The sequence below is a fragment of the Bufo gargarizans genome, chromosome 2 (assembly GCF_014858855.1).
Source record: "Bufo gargarizans isolate SCDJY-AF-19 chromosome 2, ASM1485885v1, whole genome shotgun sequence".
Classification (NCBI taxonomy): domain Eukaryota; kingdom Metazoa; phylum Chordata; class Amphibia; order Anura; family Bufonidae; genus Bufo; species Bufo gargarizans.
The window spans coordinates 516,374,193-516,397,599 of NC_058081.1; the positions used below are offsets into that span (position 1 = coordinate 516,374,193).

Consider the following 23,407-nt stretch of genomic DNA (forward strand, 5'->3'; position numbering starts at 1 on the left):
GTTTCAAGATTTCTCAGATGACCCCCCCCCCCATGCTCAGATGACCGCCCCATGCTCAGATGACCGCCCCATGCTCATATGACTGCCCCATGCTCAGATGACTGCCCCATGCACAGATGACACCCCATGCTCAGATGACCACCCCATGCTCAGATGACCCCCCCCATGCTCAGATGACACCCCATGCTCAGGTGACCCCCCATGCTCAGATGACACCCCATGCACAGATGACACCCCATGCACAGATGACCGCCCCATGCTCAGATGACCGCTCTATGCTCAGATGACCGCCTTATGCTCAGATGACTGCCCCATGCTCAGATGACCACATTATCAGATGACCGCCCCATGCTCAGATGACCCCCCCATGCTCAGATGACCGCTCTATGCTCAGATGACCGCCTTATGCTCAGATGACCGCCCCATGCTCAGATGACCGCCCCATGCTCAGATGACCGCCCCATGCTCAGATGACCACCCCATGCTCAGATGACACCCCATGCTCAGGTGACCCCCCCATGCTCAGATGACACCCCATGCTCAGCACAGATGACCGCCCCATGCTCGGATGACCGCCCCATGCTCAGATGACCGCCTTATTATCAGATGACCGCATTATTATCAGATGACCGCCCCATGCTCAAATAACCGCTCTATGCTCAGATGACCCCCCCATGCTCAGATGACCGCCCCATGCTCAGATGACCGCCCCATGCTCAGATGACCGCCCCATGCTCAGATGACCACCCCATGCTCAGATGACACCCCATGCTCAGGTGACCCCCCATGCTCAGATGACACCCCATGCTCAGCACAGATGACCGCCCATGCTCGATGACCGCCCCATGCTCAGATGACCGCCTTATTATCAGATGACCGCATTATTATCAGATGACCGCCCCATGCTCAAATAACCGCTCTATGCTCAGATGACCCCCCCATGCTCAGATGACCGCCCCATGCTCAGATGACCGCCCCATGCTCAGATGACGCCCCATGCTCAGATGACCGCCTTATGCTCAGGTGACCGCCTTATGCTCAGATGACCGCCCCATGCTCAGATGACCGCCCCATGCTCAGATGACCGCATTATTATCAGATGACCGCCCCATGCTCAAATAACCGCTCTATGCTCAGATGACCCCCCCATGCTCAGATGACCGCCCCATGCTCAGATGACCGCCCCATGCTCAGATGACGCCCCATGCTCAGATGACCGCCTTATGCTCAGGTGACCGCCTTATGCTCAGGTGACCGCCCCATGCTCAGATGCCCGCTCTATGCTCAGATGATCGCCCATGCTCAGATGACCGCCTTATGCTCAGATGACCGCTCTATGCTCTGATGACCCCCCCATGCTCAGATGACCGCCCATGCTTAGACGACCACCCATATGCTCAAACACACCAGTGACACCTGTGAAAAAAAAAGAAGAGCAGAAGAGAGACTGAGGCCAGCAGAAGCCATTTCAGTCAGATTAGAGCCAAAGCTGCAGAGTGGCTGTAATCAGACTAAAATGGCTGCTGCTGGCCTCAGTGAGTCTCCCTGCCACTGCTGCTCTGAGTGCCCACTGCCCTGCTGTCCACCATTAACATTTATTAAAATTTACTATGGAGCTGGAAGCAGGTCCTCCTTGCTTGCTGCGCCACTTCTTGCCGCCCCCATAGACCCAGCCTGTGGTCTGATGAATCTGGCTGCTGGGCTGGCACTGAGAAGACTGGAGGCGGGCATTAGGTCACACACAAACACACTCACAGATGGGGGTGTGGGGCCGTGGGTGGGCACATTGGCGGCTGGTGGCGGGGATAAGCACTGCAGCTTCGCCTTCTCTGCCGGAGGAGGAGGCGGAGCTGCAGTGAGTGACTGAGTCACGTGCCCGCTCTCGGCGCTTTGAGTCCTCTCCACTCTTCCACCTCGTTCCAGCCTTCCAGCGCTTCACTTACGCGCTGCAGAGAGGAGAGTAATCGCTGGCCGCACCGCTCCCCTGCGCGCCGCAAATGAAGGCTCAAGTTGCCGCATGCGGCTCGCGAGCCGCGGGTTGGCCACCCCTGGCCTAGAGAATTGACTGGCATAGATACAATATACTGCTAGAGAATGCACCGGTGTGCATATGGTGTACTGCTATAAAATGGACTGGTGTATATTAAATATACCAATCCATTCCCTAGCAATATGCTGTTTTTGCACCAGTCCATTCTCTAGCAGCATACTGCACATATACCAGTCCATTCTCTAGCAGCATACTGCACATATACCAGTCCATTCTCTAGTAGTATACTGTATATAGACCAGTCCATATTCTAACATTATACTGTATACACACATGCCCATTCTCTAGCAGTACACTGTATGTACACCAGTCTATTTTCCAGCAGTATACTGTATATACACTGTGTATATACCTTATACTGCTAGAGAATGGACTGGTAAATGTACAGTGTACTAGTGTTGGGCCGCTGCGGCGGTCTGCTGAGCACTGACTCACCTCCTCTGACGAGAGAGGACTTGACAAGCGCAGGTCTGGACCATAGAGGACTTGGAGTCTAGTCTTAGTGCTGCACGGCCATTTGCTCCATCCGTTTAGGCCAGGGGCAAGTAGTGGTGCTCACAGGCTTCCTCCTTGGTGGCTATGGTGGAGCAGCAGCTCCCGCTTTAGTGCTGCTCCACCAATAGGCTTAAAGGTATTGTCTCACTTCAGCAAATCACATTTATCATGTAGGTAAAGTTACTACAAGGCACTTGCCTCCATTCTTGGCTCGATTTGTTTTTCCATCACATTATACACTGCTTTTTTCCCTGGTTACGACCACCCTGCAATTCATCAGTGGTGGTCGTGCTTGCACAATATAGGAAAAAGCACTAGCCTACGTGCGCTCCCATGGTCATAGCCACCAGAGGGGCCGGCATTTTTTCCTATAGTGTGCAAGCACGACCACCACTGATGAATTGCAGGGTGGTCATAACCATAGAAACGAGCAGTGTATACTGTGATGGAAAAATGAATCAAGCCAGAAAAGGAAGTAATATGGGCAACCACAATACATTAGTAAGTGCCTTGTATTAACTTCTATATAATAAAGGCTATTTGCTGAAGTGTGAAAACCCCTTTAAGGTAAAATTCACAAGACAAGAACAATAGTAGTAGGGTTATTCACATGGCTGTTTTTACGGCCAATGAGTAATGGAAGTCAAATAGTAGCAAATGTTCTATTTCAGGCATTCCCTACCCAGCCTATAGCTATCAGCCTACAGCAGGGCATGGTGGGAGTTGTAGTTTTATAACAGCTGGAGGGCCACAGGTTTTGCATCCCTGTTCTATTTTGTCTATTTTCATGGACCAACGGCCCCCATACAATTGAAAGCAACTGTTTTTAACATCCATTTCTCAGAAAGGCATCTGTGGAAATTAAAATCTGTTAAAAATTTAACATTTTGCCATTTTTAACCAACATTTTTTTTTTTTGCATGAATGTAGCCTTCTCTCACCTCCTCCTCTGCCTTGTTGATGCCGATTCTAGCTTGTCAGCTGCTGAGGCAAAAATTGGAATGGCAAACCAACAAAAAAAATAAAAAATTCCCTCTGGTGCAATTCCCCCCTTCTGGGCTACACCCTAGGCATGTGCCTTCAAGTGCCTAGTTTAAAACACGGCCCTGGGCTTCTTATGAAATTGGCCCCCGTACACATGAGTTATTATCGTCTGAACCCGCCGTTCTTGGCGGCTTTGGCCCCCAATCTAATGTGTATGGGGAGCTCCCAACTCCCCCGGCAGATGATGTTAGGAGAAGGATCGGACAAAACTGAAAACTTTTCTCCCCATCCTTTTTGTTCTCCCATGAGATGAGCAGCCTCCAAAAGTGAATGCACCTAGATTTTGGAGTAAATTGCACCAAAAAATGGCTTAATTTGGCACACCTATGTTTAGAGAATGTTTCTGCTCCAAGTGTCAAAAAGGGTGTGGCCTAAAATATGATATTTTGCTCCAAAATTGTGACAATAAATTCTGTCTTGGACTAAGCCGACCAATAGCTGGTATAGGGTGAGAGAAAAGCGTCCGTCCCTGCGCCACCTTCATCATCCAGCCTGAGCCCCTGTGATAAATCTGCTGCAGGTCTACACAGCCTGTCTAAGCTTACCCTATCTACTGTAATGGCAAATCTGGCCCTTTATTTGATACCATACCCCCTAAATTGATGGTATTTACAGGCTTGGTAAATATGCTCAGAGTAACTTCCACCGTATTTCCAGCATGGATGGGGGCATTCTGCTGGACCAAATTCCACTTATTATGCTGGAATCTGTAGCAGAGGTTTCGGCATGTGAAATACAGAGGACATTATTATGACTGGTCTTCAAGGGGTTGTTCATCTTCTGGGAGTCTTTTGGCAGACCCTCCTCAAGGCCAGACTTGCGTAGGGAAACTTGCCTGCTCCCCACTGCTGGGTACTAGCTCCTTCACCACCGCGTCCAAAGAGTCCAGTGCCTCCCCCCCCCCCCCCACCCCCCTTCTCTCTCTTTTCCCGCTCTTTTGTTTTAGGGTACCTGTAAAGGTGTTCTGAGGTAACCGTTTTTTTTTTCCTGTCCTGGGATGTTGGCTGGCTGAAGAATCCTGGAAGCTGATTGGTGGAGAGCGGTTGCTGGGGGAGAATTCCGGAGATTTGATTTGTTCTGGTGATTGCGGCGGGAATCTTGTCCCCTTTATATTGTAGCTGCTCCGGTGGTTCGTGGCCAGTCTGAAGAGTGAAGAGGAGCCCTCACCCCCTTTAAAAAAAAAAAAAAAAGGTTTTGTCGCTTTGCTGAGTTGGTGGGGCAGAATCACTCAATGTAGCTGGGTGGATGTAGTTCTAATTAATTGATTATGCTTATGGGTTATTGAATTCATTATTTATTGGAGTAGTATTTATAACTATTTACGATCATTTATTCTGGTGTTAATTTAATTAAGGTAACCCATAATAAAGCATTGCGGCCATTGTTTATCCAACCCAGATGGTGGATTTATTGCTAGGAAGTTCTTATGAGGAGGGTGCGATGTGCCTCCATGCATTATATTCTGTCAGTGAGATATGTCCACCTAGATTAGAAGTTGTTGGATTTATGCACCAGTACTGACTTTTCCAAGCGCTGACCTAGGACAATATAGGTAAAATTAAAGGGGAACTCCACCAGAAATGATTCTCTTTTTCCTCAGAACAAGGATCCAGAGGAGGATGAGTGCAGTTATTCCTGCTTTAGCCTTTCCTGGCTGAGATCTGATTAATCATAAGAGGCTGCATTATCCTAACTCCCACAGAAGTGAAGGCGGGCACACAGCTCTGTTCACACCTCCCTGATTCTATCTAGTTATACAGTACATGTTAGTCTTCATAAACTACGTTTCACAGCATCCTTCGCTCCAGCTTCCGCTGGAATTTCGAGCAGCATGGGAGTTGTAGTCTTCACAGTTGCTGACTCCCGTCTTTAAGATGCGTGCACAGAACTACGTATCCCAGAGGCCCTCAGTAACGCGGTAAGGGCTCCCTCTGGTGGCGGGGATGGGTATTGCAGCTCATTGCTCTTCATTCGGAGAGTGGCAGGTAAGAGAACACAGGAGGGGGCTAGGGTCCGGGGGCGGCAGGATAGGGAGCGCTGCTGCGGCTCGGGGGTGTTGTCAACAGAGGTGTCGGACTGCTCGGGTGCGCCTCATATTTGCAGCGGGTCGGGGTTTTCTGTGATGAGAATAATTCTCTTACTGCATGCCACTTTGTATTTTTTCCAACTTTTGCAGGCGTATGATGGGTTAATGAAAGCTGGGAGACAAAGAGTTAACAAAAGACATATGTTAACAGGAGCTGGGAGCAGTGGGTTAATGGGACAGGGGCAGATTTACATTTTATGTAGGGTTGCCATTTTCCTGGGGGCGTGGCTTAACACAAGTGTTAGAGGGGTAGTCTCACTTCAGCTAATAATATTATGTAGATAAAGTTAGTCCAAGCCACTTACTAATGTATCGTGATTGTCCATATTGTCTCCTTTGCTGGCTGGATTCATTTTTCCATCACATTATGCACTGCTCGTTTTTACGGTTACAGACCACCCTGCAATCCAGGAGCGGTGGTCATACTTGTACACTATAGGAAAAAGCACTAGCCTATTTGTGTTCCCACAGTCCTGGCCATCAGAGAGGCCACTGCTTTTTCCCATAGTGTGCAATCATGACCACCACTGATGGTTTGCAGGGTGGTCTGTAACCATGGAAACACGCAGTGACGAGCCAGCAAAGGAAGCATTATGGACAATCGTAATACATTAGTAAGTGGCTTCTATCAACTTCCTCTACGTGATAAAAGCCATTTGCTGAAGTGAGACAACCCCTTTAAGTATGTCATAATGTGCCTCCCAATAATAATAATGTCCGCCATTAGTGCTCCCAAAAATATTAGTGCCCCCAGTAATATTAATGCCCCCATAGTGCCCTCCAGAATTACTAATGCCCCCATTGGTGCCCCCCATCCTCCAATATTAATAATGCCCCCTTCTCTGCTTGTGCAAAAAAAAAAACTCACCTCATCCATTTGATCGCACCGCCGTGAGCTGCTCACTGGAGGATTGATGATGTTTCGTCCTTACCCCGGCACCATCAAATGGATGAGATTAGTTAAAGGCTGAACTAATGAGCGCTCCACAATGTAAGCGGGCACTAAATTACCTGCTTTGCCAGTAAGTCACCGGCCAGGTGGCAACCATAGATTGTAATCATAAATGTAATCAGTGTCTCAGGCTAGATGGTGCATTTGGTGTAGACAGTTTCATCTAACTTTATACCGTCCATTTCTATTTTTTTGTTGTGCGGAGACGCGGACTGAAATCCCGCGGAAGCACTCCGTAGGGCTTCCATGGGCTTCCGATCTGCGCCTCTGCTCCGCACCTTTTCCGTCTCTTCCAGATTGCGGACCCATTCAAGTCTTGAAACAGAGTGCATATGGCCAGCGCCTGTATATTGCGGACCCACTGTTTGCGCTCCGCAATATGGCCATGGGGCACATACACTCATGTTCATGAGCCCTAAGTTTCCTACATTGAGTTAGTAGTTGCTGGGAGGCAATGGGTCAACCTGATGCACGATGTAAATGTTCTGGATGCTGAGGTTCACTGCTAGGAACATTTCTAAAAAGTTCCATTCTGTTAAATGTACCTTTTCTGTAACACAGAGATGGAGACCTAGGCATAGGAATGAGCCCCCGCTCACTAGACCGAGTGTGCGCTGCAGCCTCTTCGCTGCTTACCACGGACAGTGCCGTCCATCGTAAAGTGGTTGTGCTTGGTATTACAGTTCAGCCTCATTCACTGGAATGATATTGAGCTTCATGTGTCCATGTGACATCACTGACCTAGGAAAAAGCCAGAACGCTCATTGGAGCGCTGCAGTCTCTTCAAACAGCTGAAGTTGGACAGTTGGACCTCCGACGATCTGATATCGATGACCTATCCTGAGGATACATCATAAGCGTCAGAATCTCGGAAAACCCCTTTAATCTGTCCCTGTGTTTTTCATGAGGGAAACTCTTTTCATGACAATTTGTGCTGTAGGTCAGAGGCGTAGCTATAGGGGTTGCAGAGGTAGCGGTCTCTACCGGGCCCAGGAGCCTGAGGGTGCCCAAAGACCCTTGTGTCTTATAAGAAGAAACCGTTATTATAGAAAGTGCACGCTGGTCAAGTTACACCTCTGACTGGAGGGAAGGGGTTAGGTCAAGAATTGGGCATGGGGGGGGGGGGGGGGGGCATATCAATTTTTGCCTTAGGCAGCACAAAGGTTATGTGCTTCCCTGCCCCTGGCCAGAAAGCACTGATGGAAGGGGGGCCCAAGCTGAACTCTTGCACCAGGGCCCGTGAGCCTTTAGATATGCCCCTGCTGTAGGTGTTGCTGTTCTTTGGAGTCTGTGCTGTGGGGCCCTCTTCAGTCAGAGAAGGTCCAGACATTCATCCTTATCAGTAAATCATTGTGTACCTTGATGGCGCCACAGCTGACGTCCCTTCCGCCACTTGTACTGAAATCTTCTGTGCCCCTATATTGGGTTTTTGATGTTTAGAGTAAGTGTGGTCATAGTTGGCTACTGGTGGTCAGTAACCTGTTCCTGTGTCTGCCACCAACGTGATCACCATCCTCCCATTTTATGGAGGTCTTGTCCATGAGAAGCATTTTCATCCACCACCTGCTTACTGGTCAACTTTCCTATATGCCTGTAGCTCTGTCTCTCCGTGTTTTCCAGAAGTCGCACTAACCATTTATTTCTTCTTCGTGCTTACTGTGTTCTTGTCGCCCTGCGGCGCCATGTACGAGTGAAGGTCGCATTCTTCACATTCTCTGTGACTTGTTGCCCTGAAATCTACAGTATATGTAGAGAGTCAGAATCTCCCAGCAGATAGCGAGTGTCGACTCTTTCCATGCCTGCAGGATAAACCTTCCCAGGTGACCCTTACGGAATGCCTCCTTACTGTGGGACCCAGAAATGACGTCACTATGGAGAATTGGCGCAGTCACAGTTGGCTGTTTTGGGGGAAGATCTCACAATCCCCACTCACAAATACTGGCCACACCCCATAGACACAACCAGAATCCCCCGGTAATAGTGTGATCTACACGATCAATATTAAAGGGGTATTCCGGTCATAACTGGGCTTTCTCCAGTGCTCCCATAAAAATAAAGGGGGGGGGGGGGGGCTTCACCAGGTCCGGATCCCCCATTGTCATGATTGGTGAAGGCCCCAGCAACAGGACCCCCACGATATCTGATTGTTGTCCCCTATCCTGTGGATAGGGGATAACTTGTTATAACCGAGTACCCCTGTAATAGTGCCAGCAGAGTGGTCATATGAAAGACGGTGAGATACACAAAATAGACTTCCCTCGAAGTTCCATCATGTCTGTGTGATTTTCAAGTTTTCTGACTACTGTCAGTAAATGAGAACTTTCTTGCTTACAGTGACTGAAAATCCCTCCTTACCTAGACTTGCCCCCACACGATTGGTTTATTACACGTTATTCAGTGATGATGATGTTCTTAAAGGAGTTTTTATGAGACTTAAATATTGATGACTTGCACGGATAAAAGTCTTGGGACACCTACACATTACACCTACTGGAGCTTTTATGACATCTCCTTCTAAATCCATAGGCATTAACATGGAGTTTCTCCTCTCTGCAGGTAAACAGTTTCCACTCTTCTGGGAAGGCTTTCTACAAAGACTTTGGAGTGTGTCTGTGGGCATTTTTTGCCCAATCATCCTCAAGACCATTCGTGAGGTCAGACACTTGTTGGATGAGAAGGCCTGGCTCACACTCCCCATTCTAGTTCATACCAAAGGTGTTCTATGCAGTTGAGGTCACGGCTTTGTGTGCAACTGTCAAGTTCTTCCACGCTGAAGTATTAAGGTTTCTTTCACGGAAACGAAGGGGCCTAGGCCAGCCCCTGATAAACAACCCCATAACAATATTCCTTCTTCACCTATCACTACTGTTGGCACAATGCTGTCAGGCAGGTAACGTTCTCTGTCATGGCAGCATACCTCGTATTAAGTAATAAGTAACAATTAAATCATCAAATAAAATAAAGACACCAGACACTTGATTGTGGATAAAATTGGCTGTGATATTTATTTTGGGTTAAATATAAATAAATATATCCTTTAAGCCATACAGTACCGTACTAACGTCCTAAATTACCTTGAGGCTGGGTTCACACCTGAGCGTTTTACAGCGCGTTCCTACGCGCTGTAAAACGCTCAACAAGGAGAAACCAATGATTCCCTATGGGAATGGTTCACACTTGGGCGTTTTACAGCGCGTACGATCGCGCTGTAAAACGCCCGACGCTCCAAAAAGTACATGAGCGACTTTTGGGGCGTTTGTGGCCATAGGACACTGTAGTGAATCACACAAACGCGCGTCAAACGCGCGTTTACTATTACAAAAACGCGCATAAAAATGCGCGTCAAAAACGCGTGTAAAACCAGCCTCACAAAATGATGCCAACATGAAACAGACCTATGGGGAATGTTCATTGATAACTCTTTAATGAGGTATTACTATTTAATGAGGTATTACTATCTGTCTTAAAAGTAGAGAAATTAAAATTTCGAAAATTGTGAGTTTTTAGCCAATTTTGGATTCTCTTTTAAATAAAGGTGAAATATATCAACTCAAATTTACCACTGTGTGTCACGAGAAAACAAACTCAGAACGGCTTGGATAAGCGTTCCAAAGTTATTAGCACATAAAGTGACACATGTCAGATTTGCAAAGATCGGCCTGGGATTTAAAGGGAACCTGTCACCGGGATTTTGTGTATAGAGCTGAGGACGTGGGTTGCTAGATGGCCGCTAGCACATCCGCAATACCCGGTCCCCATAGCTCTGTGTGCTTTTATTGTGTAAAAAAAACAAAAAACGATTTGATACATATGCAAATTAACCTGAGATGTGAGATGAGTCAGGGACAGGACACATCTCAGGTCATTTGCATATGTATCAAATCGGTTTTTTTACACAATAAAAGCACACAGAGCTATAGGGACTGGGTATTGCGGATGTGCTAGCGGCCATCTAGCAACCCATGTCCTCAGCTCTATACACAAAATCCTGGTGACAGGTTCCCTTTGCTGGGCGACAACACCCCTACAATAAACATCGCGACTAGAAAGGGAGGGTTGCCGTCTCACCGTATTATAGCTCTTAAGCACTCAAACTGACGCGGAGCTCCACTGGAGCGGTTTAAAATGGGGTCTCTCTCCCGCTATTAGCATCACCCGCGATGCTAGGAAGGCTTGTTCCTGTCACCGCCTGCCATTGGCTGCTCCCCCCCCCCCCCCGACACCAGATGTTTTCATACGCGCACGGGGAGAAGCAGTGGCGGCGGTGCGGGGACCAGGAGCAGCCAGGTAAGTAGATTCATTGTGAGGGACCCAGGGCATTTAATAGTCTTGGATAACCCTTTTAAGGAAACCGTCTCGTACTTCAGTACAGCTGACTTCAGGGTGACTCCATCCACATTGGGATCCATACCTGTAAAATAAGACCTTACATACATAGAAAGAAAGAAGGGGAATGGGGGAGAAAAGCAGAAAAAATCAGCAACCAGAAAGCACAGACCCCTGAAATGGGCCTTAACATTCACTAGACCCAGACAGAGAAGTGTTATTCCTCACTCCCCAGAGCATGTCTCCACTTCTCCACAGTCCAGTGGTGGCGTGCTTTACACCACTTCATCCATCTCTGAAAGGGGTTGTCAGCTTTTTTTTATATTGATGACCTATCCTCAGGATAGGTCATGAATATCAGATCATGGGGGGCCAACTCCCAGAACCCTTGCCAATCAGTTCACCTGCTCCCAGTCACAATTGCACCGTCGAACAGATGTAATTACAACTCTGCCGTCCCATTCACTTCAATGGGACAGCTCCTTCCTGTTGAAATGAATAGGACAGGGTGGTCCCATTGAAGTGAATGGGATGGCGACGTAATTAAACCTGCTTACTGCTGCAATGTTGATGGCGAGCAGTTAAACAGTGACGAGAAGGCAGTGCTCGTAATAGTACTGCATTTAAACAGCTGATTGGTGGGGGTTCCAGGAGTTGGCCACCTGCTTATCTCATATTGATGACCTGTCCCGAGGATACGTCATCAGTATAAAAAGTGGACAACCCCTTTAATGGTGGAATATCTAGGAGTTAAAAATTCCAGGAACTGACTTATTACAATGGTGACATCCTATAACAGTACCATGCTGGAATTCAGTGGGCTCTTTAGAATGACTTGTTATTTCACCACGTTTTGTAAAGGTATACTGCATGGCTAGGTGCTATTTTTTAAATGTTGATTCATTCCTCCCATGCCTCTGTTCTTATTGTGTATATATATTGCTGTTTCTTCATATATTCTTGTAGTACGCCTGATGAAGGGACTGGTGATGTCTCGAAAGCTCGCTATGTAACATCATTACTTCTATTTTTGTTAGCCATTAAAAGGTTTCAAACCTGCAATACTCTTATTTTGTTTGTCTTAATGAAAACACTCAACTAGTTTTCTATTGGCTAACACGGTACCAGACTTTTTCCTTTTTCTTTTGTGAAGGAACAGTTATGTGTCATCTTACCTAATTTATTTTTCAGCAATATTATTCCCTGTTTCAGCAGCACAACTAGATGCATTTCTCTCAGAAGCAGGGGGGGGGGGGGGGTGTATCCCTTCTGTGAAGTGTGCCAGCACTGTACTGTTGTGATGTCCTTTCACTTATTCCCACTATGTTTTCAGCTCTCCAGGGCTCATAGAATAGGAGGGATAAATCAAATTAAGTCCTCATGCACACGAACGTGTCCGTTTTGTGGTCCGCAAATTGTTGATCTGCAAAACAAGCCCTCAATAGAGGAGTCCTATCCTTGTCTGTGATATGTACAAGAATAGGACATGTTCAAATTTTTTTTTGTGGGGCTGAGGAACAGACACACGGATGCAGATAGCACACAGCGTGCTGTCCGCATCTTTTGCGGCCCCTTTGAGGTGAAGGTGTCTGCATCTACGGCTTGGATTGTGGATGGGCCTTACTGAAAGGCAGGAGGCTCCTATGATTTCAGAAGCAGTTTAGAAGCAGTTCTTTGATCAGGCTCAGAATCTGAGCTAGCTCTGACACCCCATACTTCCTTCTCTGTTACTGATTTAGAAATTTGTTAGTTATACTATTCTCTATTAAATGAAATGTGTGTTAAAGTAGAGTGACTCATTAAGGAGGTGAGACGCTGTGTGCAGTCCTAGAATAATGATGTATATACCTATACTTTACAGACTATGGGGGCTAGTACTTGTGGCTCATATCCACTTATACTATAGTTTTCACATAAAAACTGAACTTTATGCTTCCTTATTACAACAATGGAAGCAGTCATACTTTCTTCAGTTTCATGTGAGTGTGGCACATGACGCAGCTGTCTTGAGGGTGACGTGCGGGCGTAGAGAAAGTCACTTGCAGAAGTTTTGTGTGTTCCTCTTTCTACATTCCCTGCACTGCATGCTCAGGCAGGTCAAATGGTCTCACAGAACACATAAGGTACTAGTTAACTTAGATTTAGATTGTAAGCTAGATTGCTTTCAGTACTTTATACTGCTCCAAGAACATCACCTTATAATAGAAATACTGCAATATAATAATAACTACTATAATACTGCTGTGATGCTTCTATGTGAAAGAATATAACTACTATAATACTGTCTCTATGTACAAGAATATAACTACCACAATACTGCTCCCGGAGTGCAAGAATATACTGTAACTAGTATAATACTGCCCATATACAAGAATTTAACCTTTATAATAGTTCCTGATATGCAAAAATATTATAATTACTATAATAATCTTCTATTATGTGCAATAATATAACTATGTCAGTACTGTAGGAAAAAGCAGAATCCAGCCACCGGATAAAACACATGGTGCAGCTTTATTTCATCTTCAAAGGATCCAAGTAGGAAAACGGACACACTGTGACAATACAACTTGTAACGTGTTTCGAGTGGAAACCACAGTTGACTAACAGTGGGGTTTCCACTCGAAACGCATCACAAGTTGTATTGTCACAGTGTGTCCGTTTTCCTACTTAGATTCTTTGAAGATGAAATAAAGTTACTCCATGTGTTTTATCCAGTGGCTGGATTCAGCTTTTTCCTGCTGTTACTTGGTGTTCCACATCATTTCCATGCCCCAGGATTCCTGCTGGAGCTAGTTGTGATTTACCACTGTATACTATAATACTGCCTCCTATGTACCATAACAGGGGTGGACTGGCCACAGTCCCTACAGGTAAACCTTCCCAGTGGGCCGCCTAAGCCCTCCTCATGGCCACCAGCCAAGTAAGTAATGATCTGACACTTCTAGAGCTGGGAGCATGTACTTATGTACCTGGCTGGCAGCTGCCCTCTTGCCCTGAATTCAACTGTATTGCCATCCTGAGGCAACTAGAGTAGGAGGACAGAATATGGTGCTGGCCTCCACAGTCGGGCATCTTCAGGGGAGGTATTTTGTGCTGCTGTTGCATAATTTTTTGGTGTACGGTGGTATTTGGTTCTTCTGGGGCAGTGTAATTTGCTGCCCTGTAGTATTTGGCTTTGGTGGGGTGGTATTTTGTGCTGCAAAATGGTATTGCTGGCTCTGCCTACTTGTGTTGATTCCCAACTACTTTTGTTGGCTCTCCCTTCTATTAGTTTGGACCACCTACAAAATGGGCCCACATTTAGTGTTTAGTGTGTTTCCAGTGTGCCACTGTACAAGAATATGCTAAAATAATATAACTACTGTAATACTTTACCCTATGTACAAGAATACTACTATAATATGACTACTATAATACTGTCCCTTATGTACAAGAATTTAACTACTGTAATACTGCCCCTATATATAACTAGTATAATACTGCCTCCTATGTACAGGAATATAACTAGTATAATACTGCCTCCTATGTACAGGAATATAGCTACTATAATACTGCCTCCTATCTACAAGAATAGAACTACTATAATACTGCCTCCTATGTACAAGAATATAACTACTACAATACTGCCTCCTAGCTACAAGAATATAACTACTATAATACTGCCTCCTATGTACAAGAATATAACTACTATAGTACTGCCTCCTGTTATTAACCCCTTGTGGGGCAACACTGCTTTACTTATCTTGTAATGATCTTCAGTTATGTCATATGCTATACTCCAATCTCATCCAAAGCTGCATTCACAAGTTTTCTGCCATCAGTGCTATAGCAGAGCATACACGGCATCTTAAGGTAAATGCACATGTTCAGGATTTATGTGCTGAGAATCTGCACTGAAATCCACAGGTGTTCGCAGGGAAATCCGTGCGGACAATCCGCATCAGTTGGTGTGGACTTACATGCAGATTTGGTGCGGGTTTTCCTCTCTTAGTTGAAGTGAATGGAGAAAATCCAGTCAGGAAAAGTAAAATAAATTGACATGCCGCAGATTTGAAAATCCGCACCACAGGTCAAAATCCACATAAAAAAATAAAATAATTTGCATCTTTTACATGAAAATTTCAAATTCTCATAGAGTACAAAGTACATGACCTACAGTGCAGATTTTCTGCATGGACAATCTGCCTATCATAGTGTATTACTGTTATGTTTTACTAATTAATTTATGTTATGTTTTGTTACACTCTGATCTTTGCTTCCAATATTCAATCACTGGCATGCTTATGTTATTTCCACCTCAAGATCATCTCCAGAATTCCTCAAGGTGAAAATGGCCGAAACTCTTGTTGCTTTGATTAATTTTCTCCATAACTCATTACTAATCACTCTTCTCCTCCCTAAACTCTCCCCCCCCCTTCAGTCTGTCCTAAATGCAGCAGCCAGGCTCCTATCTGTCCACCCACTACACTGATACCTCTAACCTAGATGTGCGGTCTGTAGTGGAGCTCCGGACAGCTCCCTGCTTTACTATGGAAATGAGCCGCCCAGCAGGTGCGCCCCCCCCAGCCTCTGTAGCCCCCCCCCCCCCTCCTTGATACGCCTCTGGGTTATGCCCACGTAAGTTATGCGGAACGGATGTGGACCCATTCATTTTCAGTAGGGAAGGAAAAAATGAACATGTCCTATGCGGATGCTGTCCGCATCCGCATTTCCGGTCTGTGGCTTCGCAAAAAAAAAAGAACATGTCCTATTCTTGTCTGCAGCTGCTGACAAGAATAGGCATTTCTATTGGGGTGCCGGTCCGGTGTTTTGCGGATCATTAATAAATATATTAAAGAGGATAGGGCCCAGTACTGACCCCTGAGGTACTCCACTAGTAACAGTGAGTGTGTACCGTTAATAACCACCCTCTGTTTTCTATCACTGAGCCAGTTACTTACCCTGAAAGATTATTAACATTAGGGTTATTCACTTTAGAAAAAAGACGACTGAGGGGAGATCTAATTAATATGTATAAATATATCAGGGGTCAGTACAGAGATCTATCCCATCATCTATTCATTCCCAGGACTGTGACTGTGACGAGGGGACATCCTCTGCGTCTGGAGGAAAGAAGGTTTGTACACAAACATAGAAGAGGATTCTTTACGGTAAGAGCAGTGAGACTATGGAACTCTCTGCCTGAGGAGGTGGTGATGGTGAGTACAATAAAGGAATTCAAGAGGGGCCTGGATGTATTTCTGGAGCGTAATAATATTACAGGATATAGCTACTAGAGAGGGGTCGTTGATCCAGAGAGTTATTCTGATTGCCTGATTGGAGTCGGGAAGGAATTTTTTTCACCTAAAATGAGGAAAATTGGCTTCTACCTTTTTTTTTTTTTTTTTGCCTTCCTCTGGATCAGCTTGCAGGATAACAGGCTGAACTGGATGGACAAATGTCTTTTTTCAACCTTAAAGGGGTTGTCTCACTTCAGCAAATAGCATTTATTATGTAGAGATTGTAATACAAGGCATTTACTAATGTATTGTGATTGTCCATATTGCCTCCTTTGCTGGCTGAATACATTTTTCCATCCCATTATACACTGCACGTTTCCATGGTTCCGACGACCCTACAGACAGGCGTGCACACATTGTCTCGCGTTCCCGAATATCTATGTGCGTTTTACAGCGCGATCGTACACGCTGTAAAACGCCCAGGTGAGAACCATTCCCATAGGGAATCATCGGTTTCTACTTGTTGAGCGTTTTACAGCGAGTAGGAACGCGCTGTAAAACGCTCAGGTCTGAACTTAGGGTCAGTGATTGTGAGCCAAAACCAGATGTAGCTCAAAAACACACAACTGAAGCAAATCTTTCCATGTCAAAATCACAGATGGAAATCACTGACCAAACATTGATGTGTGAATAAAGGATTGAGACAACCAGATATTCGAGCTGATTATAGGGAATGAAGAGTCCTGTGAACACTCCCAACAATCTCCCCGTGTAAAGGTGCCGCTGATCATGCGTTCATCGGGTGAAACTGTCATTCATGCAGGCTAAATTATTGTTTCTGGGCAGCAGATCGACTGGTCCAAACAGCGATCTGCTGTCCAGAAACAATGTTGCTGTATGAGGACGAGTGATCGCAGTAGCCATCCCTTGTTCTCATACTGTGGAGGAGATTGCTGCATGTAAATGGACACTTTGCTTCCACTGAACAAGCAGCCGATTGTCGGGAAGGAACAGTTCCTTCCCAAATATCTGCTGCTCATCGGCCCATGCACCTTAAGGGCTCAGGCACACGACAATTGCCCGGCCGCGCCCGTATTGCGGCCTGCTTGAATGGGTCTGCAATACGGAAGGTGCAGAACGGAGGCGGGAGCAACACTACGGGGTGCTTCCGTGGGTTTTCTGTCCATGTCTCCGCACTGCAAAAAAGTAGTAACATGCGGATTTCGGACCCCATTCAAGTGACTGGTTCCGCGTCCGCAGAACACAGTTGGTGCCTGTGCATTGCGGACCGCAACATGGGCAAGGTTGGCACATGTGAAAGTAGCCTTAGGCAGGCTTATCAGGTTTCCTAAACTGACTCTTCCCTGTTAAACCGTTTCCCCTCCCCAAAAGCCATTGTCTGCCAATAATCCCCGCACTTTATGCAGTAGCTCATGCAGCTCCTTCTGCGTTTCTCTAATTAGCTGGAAGGTGACTGGGCCTCTTTAAAAAACAATTTTACCATCTGTGTCACCCCCATTACATCATAGATTGTAAGGTCTTGAGAGTGGGGCCCTCATTCCTAGAGTTTCAATTGTATATGAGCCTGCAATCATGTGATGTCTATTTTGATTGGTACATGAACCCCCTGAATTGTAAAGCGCTGAGGAATATGGTGGCACTGTATAAATAAAGATGATTGTTACTGCTGCAGAGGATGCTCTGTACAATCTAAACATACTTAATTTGTATTATACATTACTCACAAAGGCCCCTATAACACGGGCGAGTTTCCCGCGCGGATGCAATGCGTGAGTTGAACGCATTGCACCCGCACTGAATCCTGACCCATTCATTTCTATGGGGCTGTTCACATGAGCAGTGATTTTCACGCATCACTTATGAGTTGCGTGAAAATTGCAGCATGTTCTTCAGGCCTCATGCACACGACCGTTGTGTGCATCCGTGGCCGTTGTGCCGTTTTCCGTTTTTTTTCACGGACCCATTGACTTTCAATGGGTCCGTGGAAAAATCGGAAAATGCACCGTTTGGCAGCCGCATCCGTGAGCCGTGTTTCCTGGCCGTGAAAAAAATATGACCTGTCCTATTTTTTTTCACGGCCAACGGTTCACGGGCCCATTCAAGTCAATGGGTCCGTGAAAGAACACGGATGCACACAAGATTGGCATCCGTGTCCGTGATCCGTGGCCGTAGGTTAGTTTCATACAGACGGATCCGAAGATCCGTCTGCATAAAAGCTTTTTCAGAGCTGAGTTTTCACTTCGTGAAAACTCAGATCCGACAGTATATTCTAACACAGAGGCGTTCCCATGGTGATGGGACGCTTCTAGTTAGAATACACTACAAACAGTGTACAAGACTGCCCCCTGCTGCCTGGCAGCACCCGATCTCTTACAGGGGGATATGATAGTACAATTAACCCCATCATATCCCCCTGTAAGAGATCAGGGCTGCCAGGCAGCAGGGGGCAGACCCCCCCCTCCCCAGTTTGAATATCATTGTGCGGCCCCCCCCCTCCCCCTCCCCTGTTGTTAACTCGTTGGTGGCCAGTGTGCGCACCCCCCTCCCTCCCTCTATTGTTTTAATACATTGGGGCCAGTGTGCGCGCGCCCCCCAACCCCCCCTCCCTCCCTCTATTGTTTTAATACATTGGGGCCAGTGTGCGCACCCCCCCCCCCCTCCCTCCCTCTATTGTTTTAATACATTGGGGCCAGTGTGCGCACCCCCCCAACCCCCCCCCCCCCCTCCCTCCCTCTATTGTAATCATCATCGGTGGCAGCGGAGTAGAAGATTTTCATACTTACCTGGCTGCTGGCTGCTGCGATGTCTGCGTCCGGCCGGGAGCTCCTCCTACTGGTAAGTGACAGGTCTGTGCGGCGCATTGCTGTCACTTACCAGTAGGAGGAGCTCCCGGCCGGACGCAGACATCGCAGCAGCCAGCAGCCAGGTAAGTAGGAAAATCTTCTACTCCGCTGCCACCAATGATGATTACAATGGGGGGAGGGAGGGGGGGGGGGGGTTGGGGGGGTGCGCACACTGGCCCCAATGTATTAAAACAATAGAGGGAGGGAGGGGGGGTTGGGGGGGCGCGCGCACACTGGCCCCAATGTATTAAAACAATAGAGGGAGGGAGGGGGGGTTGGGGGGCGCGCGCACACTGGCCCCAATGTATTAAAACAATAGAGGGAGGGAGGGAGGGGGGTGCGCACACTGGCCACCAACGAGTTAACAACAGGGGAGAGGGGGCCCACTGGCCACCAATGAGTTAAAAACAGGGGGGGGGGGGGGGTCTGCCCCCTGCTGCCTGGCAGCACCTGCCAGGCAGCAGGGGGCAGTCATGTACACAGTTTTTTTGTATATTCTAACCTGAAGCGTCTCCATCACCATGGGAACGCCTCTGTGTTAGAATATACTGTCGGAAATGAGTTTCACGATGTAGCTCATATCCTACAGTATATTCTAACATAGAGGCGTTCCCATGGTGATGGGGACGCTACAAGTTAAAATATACCATCGGATTGGAGAAAACTCCAATCCGATGGTATAACAGAACTCCAGACTTTACATTGAAAGTCAATGGGGACGGATCCGTTTGAAATGGCACCATATTGTGTCAACGTCAAACGGATCCGTCCCCATTGACTTGCATTGTAATTCAGGACGGATCCGTTTGGCTCCGCACGGCCCGGCGGACACCAAAATGACTTTTTTTCATGTCCGTGGATCCTCTAAAAATCCAGGAAGACCCACGGACGGAAAAACGGTCACGGATCACGGACCCACGGACCCCGTTTTTGCGGGCCGTGAAAAAAAACTGTCGTGTGCATGAGGCCATATTCTGCGTTTTTCACTGAATGAATGGGGTTGCGTGAAAATCACAAGCATCCGCAAGCAAGTGTGGATGCGGTGCGATTTTCACGGATGGGTTCTATGTGACAGTCTATTCACTGTATTATTTTCCCTTATAACAAGGACCTGTGGTGATGTCAGATCACATGCTCCATCACCACAGTGATGGACCATGTGATTGGAGCATGTGATCTGACGTCACCACAGGTCATTTAGCCCACAGCTAAAGAAGAGACCGACCGGGAACTACGCGATCAAGAGGATAAGGTGAGTTAACTTAAAAAAAAAAATTTTTAACACTCCCAGCACTATTATACTATGCATTCTGTATTCAGAATGCTATTATTTTCCCTTATAACATGGTTATAATACAATACAATACAATACAATCTTCAGAACATCAATCCCAAGCCTGAACTTCTGTGAAGAAGTTCGGGTTTGGGTACCAAACCTGCACGATTTTTCAGTGCAAAACGCATGACAATGTTTTGCACTCGCGCGGAAAAATTGCGCATTTTCCCGCAACGCACCCGCCTCTTATCCGGGAAAAAAAACTGACGCCCGTGTGAAAGAGGCCAAAAAGTTAGGGATATTTGGCTTGTGGGTGAAATTTCAGGATGAACCTAAAATGCACTCTAACCTTTACAGGTGAACTTAAAGGGGTTGTCTCATCACAGACAATGGGGGCATTTCGCTAGAATATGCCCCCATTGTCTTAGAGGTGTGGGTCCCACCGCTGGGATCTGCCCCTATATCGGGAATGGAGCCCCGCAAAGTGGTGGCTGGAGGACTCCGATCTGGCCACCACCAAGGGCTCTCCCCATAGAAGTGAATGGGAGCGTACCGCACATGACCGCCCACCACTCCCATTCACTTCTATGACCTCAACGGAAATAGCCAAGCCAGTGCTCAGCCATAGAAAATGGAGGGCGGCTGCGTATGCGCAGTGCACCCTCCACCACTTTCGGGGCTCCATTCTCTATATAAGTGTGGGTTCCAGTGGGGGGACCCGCACCTTTAAGACAATGCGACAAGGCCTAATTTCATCTTCATGGACAATAATGCGCCAGCTCATTGAGGTCACATCATTAGGGAACAGCTGCTGGAGACTGGGGAACCTAAAATAGAGTGGCCTGCACTTTCTCCAGAACTGAATCCTATTGAAAACCTATGGGATTAGTTGAGTCGCCGTGTAGAGGCTCATAACTCTGTACCCCAGAACCTCAATGACCTGTGGGCCGCCCTTCAAAAGAGGGGGGTGCCATGCCTCAGCAGACAATAAGGTGACTTGTGAACAGCATGAGACGTTGTCAAGCTGTAACAGATGCTTAAGGCCACATGACAAGTTATTGAGACTGACATTTTTGTGGGGGTATACCCACCACTGGGGTTGGCCTTTGTTTCCATAAATTGTTTGAGATGAGGAAATCACCATTGCTGCTTCTACTTAAATGGCCTACTGTCATGATATATCAGTGTAGCGTGAACTTCTATATATTTTCCATAAATTTCACCTGAAAGCCAAATACCCACTTTTTGTGAGTAGTGTGTTAAGGCTGGCCATATGCACGTCCTTCGAATGCTTGTTTTGTTAATCACTATCTCTCCTGACCTATCTATACACATGCCAATAGGTAACCTTCATTTTTCACAATACAGCACTGTGTTTATGGACTGAATTAAGAATACAGCTCTGGAAGTAACTCAACAATAATACAATATAACAAAAGCCAGAATGTGAATGCAGCTCTGGATGTGACTGGAGCTTATAAGATGGGCAAAGCTAAGCATAATGTACGGCAACAAAATAAGGCATTAGAATATTCTTTGACATTCATCACTCATTCTAGTTTTTTTCCGCTAGGTTTTGATTACTGGTATGAAGGTTTTCAGTGGTGTTTATCTAATCTCTTGGCAAGGCATTGGTTTATAATATGGAGACGTCTCTGATCTCCCAGAAGATGTTCTTTCTGACAGGCAGATGGTCTGACATGTATAAGCACTGTATTACAACACGTAGTGAATAGTGCCTGCTTTAGAACAATAGATTCATAACCTTCTATAAACATGAACATGCCGAAGCACGCTTAGCGTACTAGAATTTGGGAGGTTTTGGAAGGTCTCCATTTTCAGGGCAGATCTCCCTTCCAACCTTGTGACACCTCTAGTTCATTTGGATGGTGGAAGCAGCGTTCATAGCGATTGTGTCTTATCGATGCTTCTGTGTAAAGCAGACATGTCGGGCGTAACTCACCTTGGATTACCTGATTAGTCAGGGTACTGAAAATGACTCCTTGGCTTCAGATTTTTGGCAAAGTCTACCGGTCTGTGAGATGCAATCTTCCAGGTGTCTGCATGATCCGACCGCCCCCTCACCATACTGCCCCAGATCTGTTATGACAGCCTGACAGACAGTTCCGTACACAGTGACTCCTCGGGTATCACACCCGGCACACGTTAACCCTTACACACAGACTGCGACTGTTCTATAAAGGTAAGTAAACTATGGAAATGTTCTGTATATATGGACACTGCACAGTACCACTTCTCCTGTCCTGTATACTGGGTGTAATTCTCAGTATCTGCTCTTATTCTGTATATATGGACACTGCTCAGTACCACTTCTCCTGTCCTGTATGCTGGGTGTAATTCTCAGTATCTGCTCTTATTCTGTATATATGGACACTGCACAGTACCACTTCTCTTGTCCTGTATACTGGGTGTAATTCTCAGTATCTGCTCTTATTCTGTATATATGGACACTGCACAGTACCACTTCTCCTGTCCTGTATACTGGGTGTAATTCTCAGTATCTGCTCTTATTCTGTATATAGGAACACTGCACAGTACCACTTCTCCTGTGCCTGTATACTGGGTGTAATTCTTAGTATCTGCTCTTATTCTGTATATAGGGACACTGCACAGTACCACCTCTCTTGTCCTGTATACTGGGTGTAATTCTCAGTATCTGCTCTTATTCTGTATATATGGACACTGCACAGTACCACTTCTCCTGTCCTGTATACTGGATGTAATTCTCAGTATCTGCTCTTATTCTGTATATATGGACACTGCACAGTACCACTTCTCCTGTCCTGTATACTGGGTGTAATTCTCTGTATCTGCTCTTATTCTGTACATATGGACACTGCACAGTACCCCTTCTCCTGTCCTGTATACTGGGTGTAATTCTCAGTATCTGCTCTTATTCTGTATATATGGACACTGCTCAGTACCACTTCTCCTGTCCTGTATGCTGGGTGTAATTCTCAGTATCTGCTCTTATTCTGTATATATGGACACTGCACAGTACCACTTCTCTTGTCCTGTATACTGGGTGTAATTCTCAGTATCTGCTCTTATTCTGTATATATGGACACTGC

The 23,407-nt window shown here is 46.4% G+C and overlaps 1 protein-coding gene across 5 annotated transcripts in view; it reads left to right on the forward strand.

Moving 5' to 3' along the window:
• The first annotated feature begins 5,556 nt into the window (after window positions 1-5,556).
• Window positions 5,557-23,407, forward strand: part of TBXAS1 (thromboxane A synthase 1) — a 38,367-nt gene continuing 20,516 nt past the window's right edge. The window contains exon 1 of one of the 5 annotated variants that reach the window (XM_044281330.1): window positions 5,557-5,574. The gene's annotated coding sequence lies outside the window, so the exon portion shown is untranslated. Of the gene's footprint in view, window positions 5,575-12,850; window positions 13,077-13,799; window positions 13,877-16,136; window positions 16,155-22,092; window positions 22,519-23,407 lie in introns of those variants that run through there. The other 4 variants (XM_044281328.1, XM_044281329.1, XM_044281331.1 and 1 more) reach the window with 4 other exon arrangements.